This window comes from Corvus moneduloides, chromosome 2, assembly GCF_009650955.1.
Source record: "Corvus moneduloides isolate bCorMon1 chromosome 2, bCorMon1.pri, whole genome shotgun sequence".
Classification (NCBI taxonomy): domain Eukaryota; kingdom Metazoa; phylum Chordata; class Aves; order Passeriformes; family Corvidae; genus Corvus; species Corvus moneduloides.
Genome location: NC_045477.1, coordinates 5100888 through 5127953, shown reverse-complemented (window position 1 = coordinate 5127953; position 27066 = coordinate 5100888). Strand labels below are relative to the sequence as shown.

At 49.8% G+C, this 27066-nt stretch overlaps 1 long non-coding RNA gene across 1 annotated transcript; it reads right to left on the bottom strand.

The window, feature by feature from the left end:
- Window positions 1-3300: 3300 nt before the first annotated feature.
- On the bottom strand, window positions 3301-26393 carry LOC116438004. The gene is made up of 4 exons (XR_004237559.1): window positions 24748-26393; window positions 7416-7524; window positions 7100-7322; window positions 3301-4603 (listed from the first exon to the last, which is right to left on the bottom strand). It is a non-coding gene; the product is annotated as an uncharacterized LOC116438004 (long non-coding RNA).
- Between the last annotated feature and the right edge of the window lie 673 nt (window positions 26394-27066).

Below are 27066 nucleotides of genomic sequence, written 5' to 3'. Positions count from 1 at the left end.
TACCCTGTAATTTGGAAGCTGGCACCAGACTGAGGCCCAAGAGCGGAATTGCTGTTCTTCATATGAATGCAAGGCTGAGTTACTGGGCTCTGTGAGGAGCAGGGGGCTCTGTGGGGAACTGAGGGCACGCCCAGGAAGGCAGGAGAGGATGTGTTTTCCTCTGCACTAAGGTTTTCTCTGCCCAGCATACAGCAGCGAACTCAGTCCAGGACAGGGAATACACTTAATTGCTCACCAACAAAACCTGCTTTTGTCCACTCCCCACGCACAAGGGCAGGGCTTCAGAAACTCTAAGGCTCGGTCTAGAAATCCTAAATCTGTTCTTTGCTCCTTGAACTCAGTGCTTTGGGGGTAACTCCTGGCATTAGGGAAGAAAGAGAAGACTTCATTTCACGCCACCCTTCCTTTTTTCCCTGGCCCCAGAAGAACTGAATGCATGAATCCTAGTGTGGGATGCTCCTGCCAGCATCCCCCTCTGCAGGGCAAGCAGGAGCTGTGGGAAGGAGCCTCTGCCACGCAGTGTATAACCCTCTCAGGGGAAGCAGACCTGACAATCACAACTGCCAGGGAAAAGCAGAAGGGAAATCCACACCTGGGAAGTGCTTTAAAAGGACAGGGCTACACCCTGTGGCCCCCATCCTCTTGAACTCAGTGGCAGAACATCCCCATCCCAAAGCATTAAAAAATGCCAGGAAACCATGCTCAACCCAAGCCCTAATGGGTAGGGGTGGCCACAGACCAGGAGAGGGGCTCTTCCCCACAGAGGCAGCTGCCACTGATGGAATGCCAAGGCATGGTGCTGGATCTGCTGGCTGGCAAGCACTCCCTGCTGAGGTCTAGCACGCCTCAACAACAGCAAATTTACTTAAAGAAGAAGAAAATGGCTTAACTAATCTTTGGTCACCCAGCTTTACTTCTGCCGCTGACACAGCAGGAGGTACTCGCAAGCCCAATGGCTTTATTTATTTAAGTGTATTGATTTTAAGCTAGATTGGAAGAAAACAGGCGGATAAAGGGCAGGAAATTCCTCAGCTGTGAGAACCACACAGAGTACTAGAAATCAGATTTAAACTAGCAGATGAAAATACATTTGCCAGAACAAGGTAATGAATCATTCTGCCAGGAGCACAGAGATCTGGCCAGAAGCCAAACCCTGCCCACTTAAAAGCAGCAATTTGGGGTATTAAGAGATGACTGCATTCCTGTCACTGACCATCATTTAATATAGCAGCAGTGCTCAGTGGCTCCCACCCAGAACTCAAAGCCTGCTGCACAAAACCAGAGCAAAACCCTCAGACCTTCCCCCAAGACCTTATTTAAAATCAATGGCCCCAGAGTCAATCAGATGCAATGAAGGAGGGCTGAGCAAGAAGAATGGAGGAGGACAAACCACACCAGAAGATGTGCACTCAGCTATCAGGGCTGCTGTGCATGAGCCGTGCATGATGGCAGAAAACCACAAAATGCACAGAGACGTGCAGGAAAATGACAAGGGGAAGATTATTGGAGGGCAATATTTTGTTCTTGTGTCAGCTCTGATTATCTCATTAACTTCTTCTCAATAGCCCAGTATCTGGGACTCTACAAGAGAGGTCTCCGGCTCTGTTGCCACGGATCTTGCTGTAGCTGCTGGTGCAGTGTGACACTGGCCTGGGCAGGCAAAGCCAGGCACCTGAAGGGAATCCTAAAGTTAAATCTCAGGGTTAGTCTCTGAAACCAGTTCCTACCTTCTCCACCAGCAAGAAGACCTTGAGCAGTCCAAAATGAGAACCCAGGCTCCAGGTGCAAACCCTTTCCTTCCACAGAAACCTCCCAAGAGGCTCTGAAGGTGCGCTAATGTACCCACCCTGTGAACAGAAAGGTGCTGTAGAAGCTCACCCCATGGTGGAGAGTCTGTCCCCAAAAGCTGAGGGCCTCAAGTTTCCTGCTTGCAGGGATGACAAGAGGCTCACCAAAGCCAGGAGAGGGGCAGCATTCAGCAGGAAAAGGGAGCAGAAGGAGCGTCGAGACAGGCACCAACGAGGGGAATGTTTGAAAGCAGGTAGCTTGGGTAGTGTTGCAACAGAACAGAGCGTTTTCCCAGCTGTACAGGGAAATTTCTCTGTTTTAAGGTAAAGTTTTGCATGGCTGTGGACTGTTCATGCACACACTCAGAGCTGTATGTGAGCAGCTAGCAAGCCCACCAGAGCCTGCAATTCTGCACGCTCAGAGGGCACCGAGGCAGGCAGGGAGAGCCTCCCCCATCCAACACCATCTCCCTGGGCCCTCTGCTGTGAAATGCCCTGAAGGCAGGTGACTCCCAGCTACAGAGGGAGACTCACTTCTGTCTCACAAGGGCAGAAGGGATTCTCCCCAGCAAGGTCGGGCAGGTTATTAGCCCAGCTCACCGATATTCCCGCAAACACTCATTACTCACCGCTCTGCAGGCACTGCAAAGGGCAAAGTTTGTCCCTTTGTAGAAAACAGAGATAGCCACATCCGATCTGATTTTTGCAATCTGAAGCCCCAGTGACCAATCTAAGCCCGAGGCAAACACACAGCAGGAAGCAGCTCTGGGAAAACCATATAATGTCTGTGGAGCCAGAATTCAAGCCGAGATATGCAAAACCAAGGCATCTTTCAAGCACCTATTTGTTACATATTTGATAATTGATGTGAATTGTAAAGATGTTTTCTTAAGCGAATTGTTGATTTGCCTCCCTGGTAAGCCACAGGTGAAAGACACCCAGTCTGCAGTTTGCAAGAGCCTCCACTTACCCCAGAGCTGCAGGACTAGGTGTTTTCACAGGAGCTCCAGCTTCCCCACGCATCTGAGCGTGGCTGGGGAGGAAAGCTCCGTTCTCAGAGCCAGGGGGAGCTGCCTTATCACTTGGCAGGGGTTTGCACAAACCTTATTCTCAGTCAACACAGGTTTCAGGCTCTCAAGCTTTGTTTTGAATTCTGTATTCAGGACAGGTCCAAAACTTCAGAGCAGCTGCAATATAAAGGGGCAGATTGATCTACTCTTGCATCACAGTTGCACTCAAGCAGTAGTTTCTCCTAAGGAAAGGCACTCTGATGCAGTTCATCCAGCACGGTGGGAACTTGGTTAAAATGCTAATCTGCAGGCAGGGTTAAGGTTGAGCTGTATTTTAATCTGCCATTTTTCAGATGTCACCAGACGTGATAAAAATCCCCCAAACTGTGGATCTAACCTGTCAAACCCACGGCTTGCCCACAAAGAAGTCAGTGGGAATTGTACATGCTCAGCACTTCTGGAGAAAGACAGACAGGCCATGCAAGTCCCTGAGCAGGCAGCAGGTCAGCCTGTGTTGAAATGGGCAGCTGTTTTCTTTACACAGAGGGACCACCCCATTGCAAATGGTGCCCCTGAAATGGATGCCCTGGTGGCATGGGGAGGATTTTTATCCTGCCAGCACCGCTTGGATTGGGGCCCAGGTTGTGCACCTTAACAAATCCTCAAAATTAACCATGGGCAAATTTCACTTTGTTACAAAGCCTAATGCTGGCAGAGTTTTGCTTCATTTTGAATGCTGCTGATTTCACTCTTCAAGGCCTGACCAATTGGGAGAAATTGGCAAAGGGCTCCATTTAGCACTGCACACAGAACTGTGCTCAGCAAGGATGTGACGCAATGACCACGAATGGAGAAAAGCACTTTTTAATTATTTAAATGCACCCTCTCACCCAGTACCTTTGCCTAAGAGGACATAAGGGTCTTATTTGCAACAAAAGTGCTGTGAAAAGGGCCACCAGAGATGAGTACCATGCCCAGCACTCAAAGCCTGGAAGAGAAAGTCCTTTCAGGATGCTGCTAAACAGCACGTTACTGGAGCATTTCACTGGTGTACCTCCTGCTCTGCATTTCACAGCTGGGTTTTTTAGAGTTGCTGGATAACCAGAGCACCCCAAACTCCTCTGCCTCTGAGTGGTATTCCCAGATTTCTGCAAATCTGGCCTCTTTTCCTAAGTACTTTATATATTTCTGGACTCTTGGGAGGCTCTGAAGTGCTGCTGAGAGAAAGCTCCTTTAACAAAAAGCATGGCACACAACTGAGAGCCTGCATGGCTTCCAGAGGTGTAGGAAAGGCACTTCCAAACTGTCCAACACCAGCAGTGTCTCAAAACCAAGCAACATCTGAAAAATACAGGAAAATCGCAAGTTCTTGCCAACTTACTTATCAGTGTTGCTGAGCTGCCCCGGAACAGCCTCTTCAGACACCTTGCAAGGGCTCCTGAGAAGAACCCTCCTTGCTGCTGATGTACACAGCTGGTTGTTCCCACACCAGCAGGCAGCAGTTCTGCCACGGGGTCTCAGGTCAATGTGGGCTCTGCCGTCCTGCCCCAGAGCGTTCCTGCCGGCTGCAGGTGCTGGGGAGGCTCGAGCACCTCCAGAGGTGGGAGGATTGGGAACAAGTACAGCAGCCTGCATGAAAAAAGATTGTGGGACTGAATCCAAAACTTGAGGAGGGTGGTCTGTACCCACCTTTGCTTTAAGTAGCCTGGAAGTGAGCAAAGAATGGGGTTTTGCTAAATGCTGAGGTGGCTGGCAGCAGAGAAACAAATTCTGGCAGGGGAGAATTTATCCTCTAAGCTTGTTATCCTGTCAAAAGAAGAAATGAGGTTAGTTGAGGCTCATTTGTTTGCAACGAACTCCTGTCTCTTACTATTTATCACCGCATGCGATTACCAGCTGACTTAAACCAAGTGCATTGGAGTTACAACAGCAGTGCAGAGAGGGGATAGAGCATCACCTGTCCCCTGCCCACTTCTGCACCTCCAGAGCCCCCAGAACATGGTCTCTCCAGTCTCCACCAAGGGCTGTGGAAGCACATGGCATCACTGGTCTTTTCAGAGGGGAAATGTTTGGTTGGGCCCACCAGTCTCAGGTTTGGCTCTGGCATGAGTGAACACCTCCTGCAAGACTGAGTCCTCTTCAGCATCCTCTCTGCTTCTGCAGAGCCCGGGTTTCTAGCCTGTGCACACCAGAAGGAGCAGGGGGATTAGATGAATAATTACACCTTCAACTGCCTTTGGAGAATGAGGTTATTGAGGACCACAGGTCACACATCCCGTTTTCCTTGGGGGCTGCCCAGTGCTAGCATCAGGTACACTCCCTGACCAAGGAGAGGCCCACACTAATGCTGTGTGGAAGAAGGATGCAGCAAAACTCCTGCTCCAAAGGATGTGGGGGCACACAGTGAGACAGCAATAAGCTCGGAGAGACTGGAACGAAATTCCCAAGAGTTTCACAGTGGTAAGCAAGGGCAGAGGATGGGAATATATTTAACAACTGGCTCAGCTAGTTTTGTGGGCCTTCCCTGATGAGATGACACAATTATTTGACACATATCACACCTACCACTTGACTCCAAGGCTGGCTCCAAGTCAGCTTTAGGGAGGACTGTTGTAAGGCATTTGACATTCGACTGTACAACACTCTGATTAAAAAATCAGCAGTATATAATATCAACAAACCACACGTTAACTACATTAAGAGCTGGCTGACAGATCTCAACAAGTAATTGTCAGTGGTGAATCATCTACAGATGGGAGTGTTTCAAGCAGGGTTCTTTGGGGAGCTGCTTGAGGCCTGACACTTTCCAGCATTTTCATCGCTGGGAAGCAGATGCAAATCTCAGTGCTGTTACAGTGCATAAATGACAAAGAGATTCAAAGTGATGAATAATGAGGAGCACAGGGCAGCCATGCAAAGCAGTTCTCTACAGTTCAGTGAGCAAAGCCCGCTTAAACGGCATTTTACTACAAAAAGTTGTTCCTGGAATAAGAAATTCCAAGCGGGCTCCCAGGGTGCTATAACTGGAAAGCAGAGGCTCTGGAAGGGGTTTTGGAGCTCATGACAGCACATGAACTAACAGCATAAAGCTGTGGCAAGAGGTAATGGGCATTCCACTGGGAATAATGAGGAAGCAAGTCGTAGACACCTGTGATCCGTGCTGGTAACATGAATCCCAGCTCACTGCCTCCAGTGTGGTAACGACACTCTGAAGGTGTTGCTGGAAGAAGAGGATGTAGAAAGGAGCCAAATTATCTCAGTGCTCCAGGGGGAAAACCCCCAAAGCTTCCCAGCAGGCACATAAAGGACTCAAATTATTTTGTTTGCCAAAAGGAGAATTGAGAGTTGACCTTAAAGGACAGAGACAGCAGGTCGAGCTCTTAGTGAGGAGGAGGATCAGGAATGAAAGAGGAAAGGTACAAAGGTTGATAGGGAGGAGGACTTGGATATGGACATTTCAAACAAAAGATTGATGTGCTTTAACGGGGTGAAGGAGGCAGTGAGACAAACTCCAAATCCAAGCTCAGAAGGAGACACCAGAGTAAAGCAAAGGGCTGGTAGCAGGGGTTTCTCAAGGATCTAGAAAGCAGGGGAGTAAGAAGAAATGTGGGACTAGAAGACTGAAGAACAGCATATGATGGATACACAGATGTGAGCACACAGGCAAGACATAAGCCTTGCATACCTCCTGAGGAGGGAAGGGCTAGATGGAAGGCAAAGGTAAATAAAACGCAGAGGCAAGGTGGGTTTTACAACAGGTAAGTCATGTTCTTACACAGATGGCACTGGTGAAATACATCCCTAGACAAAGGCATGGCAGCAGCTCTCATCTGTCTGGACTCCACAGAAAATGCCTGCTAGTGGAAAATTAACAGTTAAGCCAACAAAGCTGAGGATTAGTGCAAGCACTGGAAGATGAGTAGCAACCTGACTAGAAAGGAGCTGGTAGCAGGCAGCATTGAAAGGAGGATGGGATGAAACTCCTTTCAGTCTGCTGGTTTTCTTGTTTCTTGGTTTTTTAAACAAACTCAGTGCAGAAAAAACAGATGAATACTAATGCAATATTTTGGTGACAAAGGGGAAATCATTGCCCATAGGGTGGAATACACAGGAAGAAATAGATCACTGCGAGGAGCCAGGCAACTAAAAACAAATAAGAGGCAACAGCCTAGAAGCTAAGGTCTGACAGCCAGGAACAAATAGCTTGAATTCCTCTCACTCACTACAAGAAAAACAGCTGAAACTGGAGGTAGAAAAAAAGATTCAGGTTCTTTAGCATGCTTTTCCCTGCTGGTTTCCTACCTGACTTAGTGCTGGGCTAGATGGGACTGCCTGACAAGAACAGGTATGATCTTGCATGGGTTTAGCCTTGCTCTTCAGAGTGAGGCTGTGTCCCTTGCCATCTGTGTGCTGCCCAGCAGTCTCCCCAGTGACAGCTCTCTTCCCAGGCTCTTCTCCTGAGGTCATGCTTACAGCGCCAGGGTTCATGTCACATGCTAAAAGGAGTTGATTTTTCACTGCAGCCCTGTGGAGCAGAGGGAAAGAGGAGTGAGACCAAGACACAGAGATACCCATTAGTCCTGGTAGTACAAAATGCAGAAGTAGTGAGTTTTGTTACCTTGATGTTCTCACACAGCTCTGTACCCCTCCAAAGGAGACCCCAGTATCCAGAACATGAGGAACAGCACGTGGAGCAGAGGTGGCCAACTGGGCATCACTTCATGAATCTGTGTGGGAAGTAAGCAGAGTGCAGACTGCAGGTGTCCACTGAGGCCAGAGGCGTTGCATTTCTCCAGCATAGAAAGACTTTTTTATGAACATATTTTTCCTTAGTCTCACTCTAAGAAACAACAGATCCAATTATTGCTGAAGCTTCTGTTTAAAGGAAAAAAGATAAATCAGCCTGGGGCAGACACTTGGCATTGAAATATTCAGCTGCAATGCTTGGGGTCTGGCAGTACAATAAGCAGCTGAGAGGAAGGCCTCAGTCAGCAGTGTCTGACTGGTGTTAGCGGAGGCACCCCCAGACCTGCCCAGAGGAGCAGCTTGGTGCCACCAGGACTGTGTGGACACCACAAGCCCAGAGGCTCACTGGCTCTTCCATGCCCCTTGGCTGAAACCAGAGCTCTAAGAGTCAGTGTTGCCTTCCAGAATAATGGCATTTCCAGCAACAGGGCTGGGAGGGGGCAGAGGTCTGGCATTGATTGGGAGGTAAGAGCTGCTTATTGAATTAAGGCTGTTTCCTGGAGTAGTTCGCTCCAGCGATCCCTGCCCATGAGCTAGCTCTCCATAATGGACCTGTCCTACGGCAAGGGCCTCCCACCAAGAACCTCTCAGCTCCAGGCACAGCCACCAGGATCTGAATTTCCAGAGTGTGAACTGAGCTAAAATAGGGAAGCCTGCCCAGAACAGACTTTAGAGCAGCACAGCAGAGCACGCTGCCCCAGCATACCGGGGTCAAGGATGCTGCGCACAGCTGTGGCAGCCCGGGAGCACTGCTCTCATCCCTGTCTCCTGGGTATGCAGGAGCTGGGGGAGAGCCAGGAGGGTGCTTGTGCATGCCCAGAAGCAGCCAAGCTCAGCAGCCTCTGCTGCTGGGGGCAGGAATGGCTGAGCCCTTTTGGAAAGATTTCTGAGGCAGGATGCTGCTTTGTTTTTTTCATAATCCACATGTGGTTGTGACTCAGAGTCATGCCTGGTCTCCCTTTCGGCAGGTGTGTGGTCAAAGCTTGGAGATCAAGAGCTTCACTCAGCCACTGCTGTGTTTGGGGGAGTTCTTCCTCTACTCAGCAGAGGTGGCAAAGCCAGGAGGGCAGTACATGCCCAGGAACTCACCTGGATTGCTGCCTCCTGAGCCAAAGCCTCCAACCACATGTCTACAACACAATTGTCTCTCTACACATGCTGCATCTGGATGAGGCAGGATGTCAAGGAGGTCAAGTGAGACAACAGGCAAAGCCAGCCCTGGTGCTTCCTTTTTTTCCCCCTTTTGGAAGCAGGATCAGGACCTTTCCCTCCAAATCTAGCCTGCACAAGTGTGACAAATCTCCCTCTTTCACCCAAACTTCAAAAAAAGGAAAAAAATAAAGCAAAAAAAAATAGCCCTCCATACCAACTGTAACACTTTGTTTTGGTAGAAATCAAAATAATTTGCAGCTGAAGTTGCAATTTTCTGTGAATAAATACATTCTACTTCCCTGCATCCTACCAAAGATCTGTTATGATCTATCCAGGACTTCTGATGTGAGGATTTGCAGACGTGTTTCCCTGTTGAAAAGCAAATGAAAGTCATGAGTTCTGGCCACAGAGTTTCACACTCTTATGAGCAGTGTACACCTCAGGTCTCCAGGTTTTGAAAAGCTGAAGGCAAAAGCTCAAAACCTCTGTAAAAGCAAGGCTGTCTAGACTAGGTGAGTAGAAGAAGGAGGCTGGAGCCTTTAGGGAGAGAGAAAGAGTTGATGGAGAGCTTTCCAGCTCTCCTCACAGATGGAGAGGAGTAGAGCAAAGAATAGAAGCTGTAGGTAGGTGATTAGGATCTGACACCAGCCCATGTCCTCTCCACTTCAGCTGGACAACAAATAAGGTGCACCAGCAAAGCAGGGCTGCCCAAAACATCAGTACAAGGCTTGCTGCCAACAGTGGGACAAGCCAGCTGTGCCAGGTCCTTGCCTCTCTCCTTGGAAGGACACGGGAGAGGACAAAGACAGCACTGGAGAAAGCGCAGGCAGGAGCAGCTGTTTAACCATGTGCTTTGATATTGTGTCACCAAGGAGATGTCTGCCTCCAAGCCCTGGGCTTGCTGTCAGGAATGCCCTGGGGAGGAAGGTAGCCAGACCTTGTCCAGACGTCCTGAGGTGCAGGGCAGGTGAGAATGTTGCCAAGTCATGACAGGGTGTTAATTAACAGTAGTAATGAAGGTGGCAGCACTAACACCCACTGCTCAGAGCGGATGGCATCACTCAGCTCGTGGGACAGCTCCCTCAGTCCACCCAGAGTGCTCCCATCTGAGCAGAGGGACAGGTAATGTCCCCTTCGACCATGGTAAAGGAGTGCATGAAAGATCCACAGAGGTCTCACAGCCAGCAGAGCTGCCAATTCTCCACATTTCCTAAGACCTTTCATATGAGCCAAAATTCACCTCTATAATCTGACCCCAAAAACTGTTGTTCCCTCTCTTCCTTCACACAGCTATGCAGCTGCCTGCCCTCCTGGAGGCAAGCAGGTTTCTGTGCCAGAGCTGCCTCCTGCTCCTTCTGGACCTTGCATGATGGAGTGAGAGTTCAGGGCTGGAAAACCTGTGCTCGAACCAACCATTTGTGCTGTACCTCTGTTTCTCCATGCAGGGGTAATATTTACATCCCTTTGTGAAACATGCAGACCCTCTAGAAGAAGTCGTGCTGCACAGGGCTGAGACATTAAAATAAATAGGTAAGGAGAACAGTGAACTAGCCTGGAGAAATGTTGACATTCCCAAGTGCTCATTCAGACAAAGAAACACCTCCTGCCAACAGCTAGCACAGCCCTTCTCCCAGGTGAGGGAAGTGCCAACCAGCCAGGCGGCTGCACAGAGCAAAACCGAGGCAGATGCTCCAGCTGTGGGCTCCAGGGACCACCTGCATGTGCCCACTGCAAGTGTGGCTGGCTATTTTGGGGAGATACAACCCTTCCCTTGCTGGGTGACCCTCACTGCGGGCCAGGCAGGCGCTGCAGCAGCAGCCTGTGTGCACAGACATGCACAGCCTGCTCTCCAGCTGTGAGGGATCACCCTGGGCTCCTCGTTACCTCCACAGGCCAGGCTCTCCCAGCATGGATGCTGTCACTATCTGTTTCCCTACCAAGATGGACAGGAGCTGCATGGCTCTGATGTGGCAGCTCTTGGACCTGCTTCCCCACAGAACTGAGCCGGGAATGAGGTGTAGGGAGCCCCACAATGCCAGGGGCTGATGCTGGTGAAATGCTTGGTGCTGTGGGAACAGCCTCTTTATTAATGAGGGAGTGAGCTGCCCCACGCAAACCTGTCTGCATCACATGGACACCCCTCCCTGCAGAGACAGCTGCCTGTGCATCCCCTTGCCATGTCATTGTCCTCCTCTTCTCTGGGCCCATGGCAGCCCACAAAGAATCTGTCAGACAGCTGGGGCCAGCACCCACCTCAACTCATTACTCATTTTCCCATCAAAACCAAGAGGACCAGCTTGGTAACTGGAAAGGCCAAGTTTCCCAGTCCACACTGGTTTTTCCATGTGACCTGCCCTGCTTTTTCTCACAGGGATGGAGGTCCCACATCCAGCCCTTTTTGAACAGCTCATCTCTCATCAGGTTCTGGGTGGTGCAGCCAGCAGCCACCAGGTGCCACTCTGGCAGTGGGGCAGCTCCCCGTGGCTCTCCTCAGGCAGACACTGCTGGAGACGCAGGGACCCGCTGTCCCCAGAGTGGATCAGCCCCGCTAGTCCTTCAGCATGGATGTGCTTCCCTGCTCAGTGCCGGGCCAGCTGTGTGCCCTCCAGATCAGGGAGCAGCAGGTTCCCACTGCTCTTATCCCTGCACGACTCCAACTCTACACTTCAGCGCTAGGACCCTCCACAACCCTCCCTGACAAAGAAACACAGCTCTTGGCAGGCCCTTGTTATTTCAGCTAAGGCTCATCAACCATCCTTCTGTCACTAAATGCCTTATTATGTGCAATTAATGGACTGACTGAGAGCAGCTACAAAGTCCTTCTCCCTGCGAACCCACGGAGGCAGCTGGGTTACTTCTAGTGACTTTCTAATGCTGCCAGCTTCATTACTAAATGCAGCTGTGCAAGGGGAGAGAGGGAGGGAAGATGAAGCAAACGAGAGAGCTCCAATCCAGCAGTCCTGCCTTTCAAACACCCGCAGGCAGCGTGGCAAAGAGCTGCCTGCCATCCCCGGGGCCGGCACGTCCCTTTGAGGGGCACTCAAACGCTGGTCACCATCCACAATTACTCAGAGGCAGTCGCTGGCTCCAGCCCTGCCCCACGCAGATAGGTCTTTACTGCCGTCTTTAACTTTTTTTCATTATTATTAATAATACAACAAGAGGAAAGGGAGATAAGAGCAAACTGACAGTGTAGGCTGAAACAGCTAATTTGACGGTAGCCAAACTGCACTCAGATGTGCAAAGCAAGAGAATAATTTCCACTCTCTGATCTCTCAAAGATCATCCTCTTAGATGTCACGATTACATTGGAAAACAGTCTGATGGTACTTGAAGTCGGTTTCCCTTGACAATTAACCTATATGTGCACACCCTTCAAGACTTCTTGCTGCAATAACAGATGTGTGTTTTGAACCACTACTACAGTCCCCACATACACGGCTGAAAGCAAAAACCAGGTAGCAGAGGGCTCCAAAGCCAGTCCCAGACAAAAGGACACTGGTCTCATTGGAGCGTGGCACTGAATTAATCTGCCTTTCTGCCTTTAGTAATGCCTTGCTACCAAAAATAAGAGAGTTACAGCTGGCATTTATGCAATCAATTCTTCCACTGTGCTAAGGCAGTTCCTAAGGACTGGGTGATAAGGAATTTGATGTAGCTTATTTAAGACAACAACAACAAAAAAAAAGGCAAAAATCAGCATTTCATGAGTTTCACATCCCTCTGCCTTATTTGCTCTGTGCAGAAACTATGGTGCCCTTTTACCAAAGGATATCTGATTGTTTTAGGGTTTTTTTGAGGATGGGAAGTACAAAAGAAGTAGATACTTAAATTCTGGGGCCAAATTCATCATGGAGTGAAACGGGCCTAAGCGCTTTGAAGCAAAGGGCGAGGCAATTGCTTAGATTAATCCTAATGACCCAAGCCAGAACTCATGGACAAACCCTTGCAGGGTTTTCAGCTCTCGAGCAAATGTAGCCCAAGCAGCTGTTACACTTTGGAAAGCAAAATGAAACCCCAAGGATTTGCCTTAAAACAAATTACATCCATCCTAAAACACCCTGCTTTGAATACTAAGAGAGGACTGAGCAGCCTGTCATGGTTACAGCTCTGGGGGACACGAGCAGGCTGAGCTTAGACTAAAGACCTCAAAGTAGGGAAAGCCGCTTCTGAAAACCCTTATTGAAGCCTGACAGGAGTTAGGATGGCAAAGACGGGCTCTTAGAGTAAAAGTTTCTAACAAAATCAAATCATGGAGACTTTCCTTAGAGAGGAAAAAGAGTGCATGACAGCAGGAGCCCTGCAGCCACACGTCGAATCCAGCAGCAGGTGATGAGAAGCACCAGCTGCACTGCACAAAGCCGGTGAGAAGCTGCAGCCTTCTTGCTCCTTCCCTCACCCTGTGCTCCCAGGAAATCTACTCCTGTTTATGGGAGTGAGGAGAGAAACCACCAATGAACCACAGTCAACCACCTAAGGAAAATGCCTGGGGCAAACAGGAGGTGTCAGTGGTAATTACAACATCAAGGGCCAGGCTTCACTCTCGTGCCCAAGTGCACAGCAGCTCTCCAGCACTGTCAGTCCCACTCCCAGGTTTGCCCACAGTTATTTTGGCATGACTCAGGGCACGAGCTGTCTGCCTGAGAGGTAGTTTTATAACCAGAGCCCTCTTCTCCCTCCTCCACCTGCAGTTTACCTTTCCTCATCAGAGAGGACTTTTCACAGCACCAGCTAACAGAACAGCAGAGGGGCTTTCTGCACATGCAACCCAAAGAAAAAACATGAGATGCTATTTTCCATTTCAGCCACCATGTCTTTTTAATCCCATGCAAGCTGGGAGCATCTTCAAGGCTTTGTTGTTCCTTTAGCAGAGGGGGAAGAACTAAAGTTTGAACACTAAAAACATTTCTTTGAACCGGCGAGATTTACCGATGTGCACATGGCTCCCAATACAGATGCACACTAGGAAAAAAAAAGTAGAAAGAAAGAAAGAAAACACAGCTATTCCCCCACTGGTTTCTGTCACCATTTGATTCCACCGCACTGCAGTTTTACCAGGGAAATTGTTGGGGGAAAGGGAGTTAGACAACATTTCCCTGACAGCAGCTTGTCAACTGGCTCTTTGAGTGTCAGGAAAAAGAGCTGCATCTCACATCTTTAAAGTGCCATTCTGCCACACCAGAAAGGGACGGCACACATCAGGCTTCCCTGGGGCCACGTGCCCAACCCCTCTTCTCCCTCACCAGAGCTGCTGCCGGCACACGTGGCACACCCATGGCCTGTGTCCCCCCCAGCCCCAACCCAGAGCTCACCACCATCTGTGTCTAGGGGTGCTGCACCCTCTTCAGGGGATGGAGGAACAGGCAGAGATGCTTGGGGCTATCATCACTTACAAGGTGGGATGTGGTTCTGCCTTCCCGACTGGCTTGGCCCTGCCTGGCACAGAGGGAAAATCGGAGTAGATTCCCTGACATCCCACCTCCACCTGACAGCACACAGCACCATATATCAGGGGAGAACAGTAACGTTTCTGATGAGAACAGCTCAAGGTTCCCTCCCTGCAAGAGGCACTCGGTGCCTGACAGCCTCTGGGACAGCTCAGCACAGCCCTTTTTATGCCAGGTCATAGACAGGAGACTCCATCCATCTTACCTGGAGCTCCAGCACTGACTCCAGCCTGCAATTCTCTGATAGCTCCAGGGAGGCCGAGTTTTTCAAACCCCAGGGTGGCACTGTGCAACCTCCCATTGACTCTATGCCACATTATCTGAACAGGGCTGTGGCTGTACCAGCAGACACCGATATTATCGGAGCGCAACAAACCCCTCTGCTGCTGAGCCATTACCCCACACGTGCTTTGAGCCCAAGGAGCAAGTCCTCCAGAGAGCTCCATTTCAGAAGGAAATACCTTCTGGACTGCAAATAACCTTATTTTTCAAGCCTCTGCTTTCTAAAGATGAAATACCCCAAGACAAGAGCGGGCATTTCTGAAAGTGCGGGTTTCACACCAGGAAAGGAAAGGATGCAGTTCACAGCTGCGATCAGGTTATCTCCCATGATGTTTCCTTGGCAACCACAAAGCTCAATGTCTGGGTGATATTTGCAAAGTGTAATAGTTTTTGAAAGCCAAAATATACATATTTTGTCAGTTAGTGTTGTATTTCCCTTGAGACAGGCCAAAGGATCAAACGAAATTCCATGGAGAGCTGATTAGTCTCTGTGTAAATAGGGCAGACAAGCAACTCAACAACACACCCCAGCACCTGGCACTGTTTCCATACTGCTTTCACACTCAGCCACTGCTTTTTGAGGACCTCCAGGTATCATTTAAAAAGTGCAATTAGGGGAAACAAAATACATCCCAGTGCTTGGGAACTACTGTACAAACACCAGGCTAGAAAGCCAGGAAGAGTGCAAGATGCAGTGGGGGAGAAAAGAGGGGAGAGAAAAGACTTGCCTGCAGCAATGGAGAGAGTGAGCAGCAGCTTCTTGGTTACGACTGCAGGTTTCTTCAACTCCTCCCACCCTGCAGCCAGTCCAACCAGTTAATGTCATGTTTTTACCAAAAGAATTCAGTGCTCACCCCCAAGTGCTCTTGCAGGACCACACCAGAAACCCCAGCAAGGCATTTATACACAACCTTTACCTTGCCCTTCTCTATCCTACCTTGTGACTGGTTACAGCTGCTGTGGGAGGGGGATCAAGGAGGGCACAAGCCAAATCAACTTATGTTCCCACCCCTTCCCTTTGCTGCAAGGGATTCATTAAGTTATAGGAAAGATATTGCTTTTCTTTTTTCTTCCTTCTCTTAGTCTTTCTGCTGGGATTGTGTGTAAGTCAGCAGCTCCAAGTGGTTTCTACCTTGTTTGTACAGGCACTAAGAGCCACCACGCTTTAGGTCTTCTGCATCAGGGCTAGGTCAGCTTTTCTTCACATGATCATTTCTCTCTGTTTTTATGCCTCATATTCCACTGGAGCTGCTGTCCTTTGAAAATTATTTTGCAGTACAAAGTTTCCCATCTATTTCTGAAGAGTGGCAGGTGTGTGAAGAATCACCCTCCAGGTAATGCTGCCCACAGCTTAATAACAGGGTTACTCATATCTCCTCAGATGAGGTACTGAGGTGTGAGTTGTAGCTTTCAATACAAGAAGGCTTTGTGAAAACAAACTTCTGGTGGTGGTTACATCAAGGGCAAGAAGCTCAAAGCTCTCCTGCAGCGTGGGCAGAAGTTGGCTGCAGCAACCTAAACATCTGAGCATGTGTTTCTTTCCCCTCCCCTCCCTGCCCCTCTTGCCTGGCTCCTTTTTGTTCTGGAGGATCTGTGAACAGGAGCTCCCAGATGCTCAACAACCTGATCAGGTGTTGTTCTGCCCCACAAACATTTGCCTCTGGGAGGATAAACAAGCACACGTCTGGCTCCACACTTCAAGCCGGTGTCTGTGGCAGTGCTGGGTGAGGCCTCAGGTTGGGAGATGCTGAGGATGTGCAGATAAGGGATGCTATGCCCGCCTGCCTCCTTGGCTTTGAGCAGCTGCTCACCAGCAAAGTGGAGACCACGCTCCTCCCCAGCAGTACGCTGGGGTTGAACGGCAGAGTGACGGGCCTGACACCAGGGCTGCGCAGCTCCCGGTGCTCGCGACAGGAGAAAGCAAAGCAGATGGTGCTGGCTTCCTCCTCAGGCACGTGGCTCAGGTGCCAGCCACGCAGTCTGGAGAGGACAGCGGTGCCTCGGGAGAAGGGCTCTGCACGTGCATGGGAGAGGCTGTGTGGCCCCTTTAAGGCAGTTTTGCTGCTGTGGAAATATTTATAGGGAAGCTCATCACCATGGTATCTGAGCACTACTGACTAATGGGGCGGATGGAATGTGCCTGCTTGTATTTGTTATTAATTTCTTTAAGGGTGGCTTTGCTGACATTTTGTTTTTGTTCTCTGCTTCGATTTGGATGTAGTGCTTGTGTGTGTAGAGAACCTTTCACAGTGGTGTCCCTTGAAGGCACCATGGAAGAGATGAGTGTTGGGAGCGAGGATAATTAAAGGAATCCTGTCAGCCAGTTCCATCCCCAAGGTTTTGAGGTGGTTTAAAAAGGGAAGGAGGCAGGGAGGCAGGGAGTTATTACAGCCATCAGGAATTAAATTGTTTTTAACATTTAAAAATAAGAATTCAATGAAATGGTGTAAGTCACCATTTCTCTCCATTTCTGGGCTGAAAGAAAGTGGCATTGCAAAGGCATTGACCACTTGGATCAAAAAGAGCATAGATGGGAATCAGAAGTGGTATCAGCCAGGATGAGGGATGCTTTCTAAGTGTATGGCCTCAACATGCCAGGATTTTTATTATTTTTATTTTTTAGCTAAAAAAAAATGATATTGGCAGTGGTCCTGGAGTAATAAACCCTGATGAAAAAAACAGTGTCAAAACTATGACTTTTCTTTGAATAGACAATTTTGCTGGCATTAACTGTGTAGAGCTGAATACTTTTGTTAGCCCCTTGGCCAGATCTGGCCAGCTGGCAGCTCCCTTTTGCCAAGGAAGCCTTTTGTGAAGACAAAAAAAGCACATTGCAAAAGGGAAGTGGTATAGAGCAAATCCTTGCTGCAAGATCACAGTCACCGAGAAGTGTTTTATGGTTTTGGCCTTTCCATAAAGGGACTGCTAGAAAAGACTCTCGATAGGCATCTGTGTTCTGGGCTATTTTGTGTGATGGTCCCCGAGGGCTGTTCCACTAAGGGCCTGGATCAAAGCATCCCAGCCATGTCCACGGTTCTGGTCTTTCCAGCTTTTCCCAAACACATCCACCTTGCCCCTTCCAGCATTTCCCATGACCCTGACCCACCCACGCCACACGCACTTCTGGATGCAATGTGGCTGTCACTGGAGTGACTGTCACTGGAGTGACAGTGCTCCTGTCAAGAAGCAATGGAGTCAGAAATCCTTGGGACTGCCCCACGATTTTGACATATTCTATCTGCAGTAGGACGTAGTAGACAACAGAGGGGTAAATGCCTGCTGTCCTAAGCTTGCTTGAAAGCTGCAGGGCTGGAGCACAAATCCCACGCTGCTCCTGGTGAATGATGTAGGGAAGAGGCACCTTCTTTCCAGACTGCCTGCCCTCTTCCTTGCCTGGACTCAGCAGATCCCACAAGTCTCCACTGTTAACAGCAGCCCACATTTTGCAAGCCTCACTCCCTTTGGGTTTGTCTCTCCTGGTGAGAAAACAAGGGGGCCAAGCACCCAGAAGTTTGGGGATGGAAGAACCTGTGTGAGCATGGCAGCCTGCAGCAGAGAGCAGCTTATTTCACTCATCCCTTCTCCATCCTTGAACTGCCTAAACCCCAGCTCTGCTTGTTTCTTCCTCTGCCTGTGAGCACAGGCCTGACTCTGGCTTGGCTTTACTTTGCAGGTGCTACCAAAGTCACAAACTTATCAGATCCTGGGGAAATGCCAAGCAATTCCACCTTACTGCAACTGTGGGAGACCTGCAGATTTGCCTCTGCTGAGAGCCATCTTCCAAGCTTTCCATAATGGAGTCTTTGATGTTGTGTCTGAAAGGTGCACGAAAGTCAGTCCAGATTGTGAGAAAAGCCTGATGAGTCTCTTGCTGAGCCATGTGAACATCCACACTCCCTTAGCTTTTAACAGCAGAAATCAGATCCTGAAATAGACAGGATGAACATAATCCATCGTTTTCGCAGGTCTATCTAAGCCACAGGACTCCTTGCACAAATCTTTACAGAGAGGTCAGGTTGCTGCCAGAGTCAAAAACTGCCTTGCAAAAGGGTACAGTTCCAGAAATAAGGATACAGTGGCACACCTGCAACACCGACACTTTTGGAAGAAACCAGTGTGGTCTCCTTGCCCTGGAACAACCATGTCTGGGGCTCCTGCTTACAACACCGACCTGAAGTATGCCCTCAGCTCATCACTGCTCACCTGGAGGACCTGCTGGCCAGCAGGACCCCTCAGGTAGCTCCAGGACAGCCAGGTGACAGGGACATGGCAGAGCACTTGCAGAAGCAGTGACTGCTGAGGACTGGTGAGAGCATTCGAGGTGGGAAACCAGTAGGTGAACGTGGGTTACCCCATCTTTTCCTGGCTCCTCAGCGTGCAATGAAGCAGCTGAAATGAGAGGAGACAGCTCTGACCTGGAGCAGCTGAGGAGCACATGGGCATGGGGGAGGCTGCCGGGTCGCAGCTGCCGGCACTGTGGGCAGTGCCCCCGCTGGGCAGTGCCCACGCCACAAGAGTGCCCAGAGCACGCAGTGCCCACAATGACCTGCTGCCCAGTGCCGGGGGGCTGAACCCTGCAAAGGCAGGCACCAAGGAGCTTCTCCCATCTCCAGCATCACCCCAAAGATTGGCACTCACAGCTTCAGGGGAAAGGAGACTGATGACGATCTCTGCCCAAGCAAAGGTGTTGGGATGATTTCCATGCTCCTGGGACCAGGGATTACACCCCACTTTTTTGCCCTGTAAGAAGTCATCATTGACTGTGGTCTGATCCTCCACCAGCTCCTTCTTGCATGTTTCCCCTGCTCTTATCTTTATAATCCTCGGCTGCCGGTCTTCACCAGTTACAGTTTGAGATTGTGAGCCTTGCAAGGCTCAAACTTGTTTTAACTCTTTCTTCCTTCAACAGAAGGCTCATTTTAAGTTGTCTGTGTGACAGTGCTAAAGACATCCAATCTCTCCTAGAAGGTACGCAGCCTCTCCTGCCCTCTGTTAGCTTGGCTCCTCCAGCACTTCCAGATTCCTTTTCCATTCTCCCTGTCCTTTCAATTTGGTTTAATCTTCAGACCTACAGTCCTCCTTTCCCTCACTTTTCCCCCCTCTCCCAACTGTCTACACCCCAGACCCCCACCAGGGGCCAGCTCACGCCCCCTCCCAGCAGCCACACGCCCCATGGAGAGCAGGGCTGACACCAGGCAGATCGGAGTGCCAGAGGGTCCTGCCAGCCCCATAGGGATGACAGCAGGCAGGCCCACCAGCCCCAGAGAGAAAGCCTGCCACATTTTCTCCCAGCTCCCTGCTGAGCCCCTGCCTCCCTGTCCCCTCCTGGAGCCAGGGAGGAGGGCAGTGGTTGTGCCACAGGGGGCTGAGGTCTCACTCTCCATCTAATCAAATTCATGTTTTCTTTTCTAACACACAATTCTCCAAGGAGCTCATAACCTGGGAAGGGCTACATTCCTCAGGCAGATGGGTTATTCCATTTGGAGAGGGTGGGGGAGGCAATAAAATTCCATTTTGCAGCAACTATTCTAATGCAGCAGGTTATTGGTAAAATATTTTCAGATTTGTTTAGTTGTTTCCTGAACATCTTGAAGTGGTGGTTCAAGATGAAGTTATGTTCTGAAAGAGAGAGTCATCCAAAGAATGCAAACAAAATGTTATTTTAAAACTCAGATATCCGTTTTTCTTCGTTCCAAATTTTTCATTTTGTCGCCAAGCAGAAAAAAATAGCCCACAGATTTTCACACAGCCTTATTCTGTGAAAGGTAAGATATTAACAGGAGCAAGAAAATTCTGTGCAACTCACATCCTCACCTTAGTGCAATTGTTTCTAAAAGCACCCGGGACAGATTAAACATGTGAATGCTCACAGCACCTCAAACTAGGAACGCAATTAGTAATTGATTTATGTCTTCTGGTAGCAGGGGCAAAAGCAACTTAAGCAGCAAATAAAAGCAGATAAAATTCTGTTTCCTAGCTTTGTTATCTGCTCTTCTTCAAACACACTTAGCAAGATCTAATAGCAGAGAATTTTAACAATCTCGTGTTCATTAAAATAATCATTTTCCTACCATTTGTTACACGTAATTTCACAATGCTTTTAGTCCAGCCACACGGAGAGGGGACACTGGTGACTCCACTACTGCTTTTATTGGGGATGACATCTTGCTTGGCTCTGCTCCCCATCCGGCTACCTTGTTTGGTGAGAGAAAAGTCCTTCTGTGGAGGCACATGCCTGAAATCACTTTCAGTGCCTGGATATGGACTTCTCCTATTCCTCCCAAGGTCTGAGGTAATACCTAGAGTTCAGCGCCTGTGGGAAAAAAAGAGAAGGTGCCACATCCAGCACAGGCTAACCTGACAACCTTTCCTATTGTTAAATGCATGAAAATGTTTTCACCACCCTTTTTCAAGCCTCTTCCTGAAGCACCCACTCTGCTGCATGGATTTTGCCTGCACAAGCATACCCACCTGAATAGGAGAGACTTAGTTACAGGAGGACAATTGCTGTGTGGATGTGATTTGAATTCCTTTGCTGCCAATCATCACAGGCAAAACAACAGGAACAGCGTTTGCGTATTGACATCAGGGATTTTGCAGCATAATGCATAATTCAGTCGCTGAGGTGTGTGATATTTCCCTCCTGACACTGCTAATTCTCACCAGCAAGACTCACCTTCTCACCCTGTGATTTGCTTTTAGCTGCTGCTTCCATCAGACTGTGTCCACGAGGACACAAAGAACATATTAAAGAGCTTACAGTTAAATCGGATCCCACAGAAACAGGCGTGCCCCACCCCAAAGGTGTATTTCATAAGAGGGAATGGTATTTATAAGGATTTTTTACATTTACTGCTCCCCATTAGGAACCCCTTTAGGTTTCTTTGAAGCATTTTCGGGGGGGTTTGAATCCCAGCACACCAGCAGGAGCACATGCCCTGCCAATTCAGTGGCCCCTCTTTCTGAAGCATTTGGTTGCTTAACAGGGAAGGATGTTCAGATGACCTGGGAGCCCACTCTGGTGTGAACTCACCTGAAAGGAGAGTTTATCTGTCTCCTAAGCTGTGTTTGCCTAGCTCCAGACATTAGTTATCAAAAGTGGCTTCTTTGCTGTGGAAGGAGGGAGAGGAGGAAAGGAGGAGGAGGAGGGAAATCAATATGGATATCATTTGTCAAAACATTAGTCCAGCTGATGCAGTCTGAAGCACTTGGGAATGCAGGCAGGCAATTGAAAGGTGTAGTTTTGCAGGACTTGATGATTTCAATCTGAACAAGACACAGCTATGAAATGTGGCAAACCACAAGCTTATGCCTAGACAAGCACAACCCTCCCTAGATGGGTGACATTCCTCCTCAGCAACCTCGCTGGCACCCAGAGCACACAAGAAATCCAAGAGATACTTGCCTGACAAGCCTCAGGCTCCACTAAGCTCCACCAAAACACAAAGATAAGAGGCACAGGATGCCCTTTTGTGATGGAATGCCACCAGTAATACCTGTCTTGCCCTCTGCTCCCCACCAGCCAAGGCTCAGGGGCATTGGGGTGTATCACCCCTATATCTGCAGCTATCTCTGCTCGCCGGTGATGCGGGGAGGGCAGGTGACCCATTCACCCTCAGGTGCCAACTTGATCCCTCAGTTATGACTTGCTCCTGATGCTTTGCCTTCACTCTGGCTGCAAGAAGCTTTACACAAGGCCAAGTTTGTCCCCAGGGCCTGTGAAGGACAAGCTGTCCTCTCCCCCCTGCCCCAGCATGGTGAGCCCTTGCCATGCCCACCCCGTGCAGCTCGGCTCTGCCCCTCTGATTTCGGGGAGACAGCTCCTGCTCTGCCTGCTTCAGTCACCAGGTAGCATCCTGTGGCTGACATGAGCAATAACAGCCCAGCCTGAAAGCTGGTGCATTATAAATGATTTATTGGTCTAATAAAGAGCCTCAAATTATCCGCCGCCTCCTTCCTTTCTCCCCTCGCCCCAAGGACCGATACAGCTACCGTGCAAACATTTTCTACCTCGCATTATGTAATGTCACAGGGAAGAAAAACAAGTATACAGGCCCCCAGAGAGCCACATGGCTGGCAGCCCCCCCATCCCCTCCAGCAGCCTCTGCACAGGCATCACTGCAGGCAGCTGGGGCAGAAACTGAGGGCTCCATGCTCTGTCAGAGGATCCATTATGCTCCTCTTCCCATCCACAGCACCTCTTGCCTCCAGCATCCCAGAGGAAATATGAGCGACCTGCCCTCTTCCCACAGCCTCGCCATTCCCTTCAGGCTGACAGCAGCCAGGGGCATCCTCTCCTGCCTGATCCCTGCCTCTCTACCCCACACAGAGATGGGGCTCTTCGGGTCTAAGGGTTGCAGCCAACACGAGCTGGGCTGCACTGGAGGGGTGTCCAGGGCAGCAACTGGAAGATGGCATTAATTTTAGGAATGGAGGATTTTGCCCCCCCCCCAGTATATGAGCCCTGGTAGCCCACCCAGCCTCCCACTTACCATCCTCATCTCTAATCCATATACTACTGCTCCATCACCATCCTTCTTGCAGCAGTCGATACAAATCTCCAGTTGATAAAGTCTGGGAGCTTGTTATCTACTGTTACACACGTAGCTTTTTTGTTCAGCTCCTCAGGGACCTTTCCTCCTCCCCAGTTAGCCTCACCTCCCACATGCCCTCATGCCAATGGCTCCAGGAAGAGCCCTTCCTCGGGACACGGAGCTGTGCGAGCCACGCTACGTACTGAGAGCACACAGGGTCGTTCCTGCCCCTCGGTTCAAGCCTGCAAGTCCTTCCAGCTCACTTGAAGAGGTCACAACTTCTCACGATACACAGAGCAGGACTAATAAATTAACCTACTTTAGACAGCTTGCAGGCCTTAACAAGAAAATGTTGCTGAAGGGCTCGTGGAGTCTCAGGAAGTGGCACTGTGAAACCGCGGAGTATTATCCTCCTCCTCATCATCTGCTATTACCCTGAAGATCGTGAGGTCAGATGAGGTGAACTGAAGACAACAAAACAATCTTAAATATTCAACATCAAATTATTTGAAGTGTGGCAAAGGGAAAAAAAAAAAAAAAGGATAAAGAAAAGGTACAGCTAAGTTGTCCTTCCAGGCATTTTAGCTTCAGCGTGTGACAGGAGCCCCACGACTGCGAGGCTGCCCACTCCTCTCTGCATTTGGCAAGGAGCACAGGAATTCTCCTGGGCATCCCCCAGTCTCCATAACTCCCATCAGGACCCTCACCAGGGTTGACAGATTTCCAGGCACAAAGCTGCTGTACCTGAACCCACGAGGTCTCCACGCATTGTGCTGGTCCGGTGGGACCCAAAAATGCTGTTTCACCAGACAGAAAAAATAGGACCGGGGGAGAGATGCAAAGATGTGGGAATGGAGTGGCACCTATCTGGGGCCTGAACTGTTTGGCCAAGGTAAATAAGAGAACAAAAATTCTGGGAATGATGTTATAAAAGGTGTATTTTGAGTGCTTGCATTCCTTGCAAGGCTGACCTATTTTAGCAGAGGGACTTTAGCCCTTAGGAAGAATTAAATAATACTGTTAGGAAAGAGGGACCATGGGGACTAAGAGCCCCAAGGTCTTTGCTGCTCTGTGGGTGCCCAGACAGCCCCAGGCTACCACACTCAACCACCCCAGCAGCTGACAGTCTTCTCTTACCTTACCCCAAAGGCACAGCTACACCTCAGCCCATGCTAGAGCCAAGCTCAGTAAGTGGGACTGCCCTTAGGGATGAGACACAGTCAAAGAGGAGGCTTCAAAGCCTCCTCCCCAGTGCCTCCAGCAGACCCAGCCCTCCCCATCTGGATTACACTCGGTTAGTGCAAAGGCACCTTGTTCCCAGACTCTGGGTAACAGCAGGTCTCTATGGAGAGATTTTGTGTCTCCATGTGTTTTCTCTATTTAAATGCGAAGATGCCTGAGATACATTTTACCCATCACGATACTTTATGGCTCCTGATGGCACCGATAGGCAGGTCCCAGGACTGAAATCCCCAGCCTGGGGGCAAGCGAAGACCTCAAATGAAGCTGTGCCTGAGCAGCAGGGGCTGAGTCAGAGCAGCCCCACCGGGAGCGGGAGTCAGCTGAATCCCAGAAGGAGCACCCAGCTCACACCTCTCCCTGCCTTCCCAGACATCCAGCCTGGACCCGCCACCACACTGCTCCAGTGCCTCGGCCCTGCCATGTGGTTGCTCCAAATGAGATGCTTCCTTCGTGATTTATCTAAATGAGCTTCACACCTCAACCTGGTTTCAGACGTAAAGGGTCCCGTTTAATTGTGTACAACGAAATACAAAGGAAGCCTACTTACCTTTGCTGGGAGGCCTCAGGGTGTGGGGTTGGGTGCTGGTGGAAGGAGAAGCAACTTGATGTTGTAGTTCTCTCCTATCCACTCCCCAAAGCACTTGATTCTTTCCCAGGAGGGATAAATGCTTACATCCACACAGTTGCCAAAAAACTCTCCCCTGGGTGTCTGAGATAAGAGGGAATCTACACCTCCTCTGCTCCTATGTCTCATCTCTTTCACCAGAGAAGTGCCAACTCCTACAGCTCACGTGTTGCATTTTCAGACACGCTCACTGGTGCTTTCTGCCTTGTTGTCCCTCACACTGGAGAAGACTTCCCATAAACAGCTGAAACACCGCCTCCCCCTTCTCCTCTAAACCCCTACTACAGCATATCTGAGGACTGCAGAATACTTCACAAGCCCCAGGCTGCTGCTGTGACAAGGCTACCACAGTCTGGTGGTGACCACTACAGTCCCCTTGCCCTCTTGTGCTCCTCCTTCTCTGCCTGGAGTCATCCCCTACCTCTCCTATGTATTGTGAGGGCACCGTGTGGCAGAAACACCTCAGGTTTTGAGTACCTTGCAGAAATAATCCAGTTTCACATTCTGAAACACAAATGGGCTCAAAGGCACTGGACAAATGCACAGAAGCTGGGCCAGGGTGTAGCTGTTCCAGCAGGGAGTCTAGGCACGTCCATTTGCTCCGGAAGCCTTTGAACTGGCTATTGCCTGGAGACGGGAAGGTTTGCCCAAGGACACATCAGCCTGCTTTAACCCTCTCAATATGTTCCTTCCCTGAGCAATTCCTATCATTCCCTGACACTACACCACACCTAGTGCAGGATAATGGTTCTGTGCGTCCCACGCTGCCCATTTGCATGCTCTTTTAAGTGGGGCTGTAACAAACTGCAAGCAGGAAGGAGAAGTCTGATTATTAATAATTGTCTGTGCCCGCCTGCTCCCTTCTGCTGCCCTCCACTGGATAGGTGGAAGAAGGCTGACCAAAGCTGTAGCAGCAGATTTCAGTGGCCAAAGGGCAAAATTTTAGAACGCTAATCTCTCTTAGTCTAACCATTTCTCTCAAGGAGAGAAACTCCTATGGGAAGCACCCAGACAGCAGAGCATGATTTCTTATTACTTTATACCTGACAGGCAAGACAGAGTAACTGCTAAAAGCAACAGAGATAAGGAGAATAGAACAACGCTACCAAATAAAAACACTTACCTCTGTACACTCATCAGCTCAGTGTGAAGGACTGGGTCTGAAGAGCACAGGATCAGGGCCTGTGACTCCAGGGAAGGAAAGGCACCACAGAGGGATGCTTCCACCGACAGCCATGAACTCCTGAATACCTGGGAGGTGGCTCTTGCAGCACCTCTAACCTCAGTCAGCTGCTGCACTGACCTTCCTTCTCCAGGTGCAGCCAGCCCAACAAAGAGCCCAAGGCATGGTAGCAGTGCTTGTGCAAAGCCCAGGGACAGCCTGGGTGTGCAGCACAGGTCACAGCACCCATAGCTCCTGTGCCAGTCTGCCTGCTGACTCCAACCTCCACATCAGCACCAGGGAGGCCCTCCTGCTCTCCCACACGCTCCAGCCACTGCTGCCAGCCCTTGCTGCACTCAGCAGCCCCCTTCACATTGCTCATGGAGAGATGGCTGTCAAAAAAATACCCCCCAGGCTGTCCCCAGACTCCCCTCCCCGTGGTGGTTGGGGGCAACCACTTGAACACAATCCCAAGCACTGGGCAGAGCAGCCCTGGGAGCCAGTGCAGGAGCCCTGTGCCTGAACACATCCCGGCCTCAGCGGCCACCCACACGCCACAGGCAGATTTGCTGCCCGCAGGAGGCAGCTACATGGGCTAATTGGTCACCTCCCTGACAGCTCCAGTCATATTGCTCATGCTCCTTTACATAACCTGGCTGATATGGAGCTTGCTATGGCTGGTTTGGGATTGCTAGGGAGCTGGTGCAAGTGCTGGTGGAGTTTTATTATTGCTGTTATTTATCATTATTTGCATTACAATAGTGCCCTGGGGCCTCTGTTAGGATTAGGATGCAGTTGTCCGGGGTGTGGGGAATATTTAGCTGGAGACTCACAGCCGGGAACAAGGTGTGTGCTTAAACTCCCTTGGAAAAGCATTGTTGTGCATACAAAAGAGTCTCTAGCCCAGTGGGTTTTAGTCTTTCCTAGTGCCTGAACGCTACCACTTCTGAACACTGCTCCTTCTGAGATCCACCAGCCTCTGGAAAGGCTTGGAGGCATAGCAGGGCTGCTTTTATTTCTGATTAATGGAGGATTCTGGCCATTCCCTCACTGCCCACAAGATCAAAAGGCAATCCAGA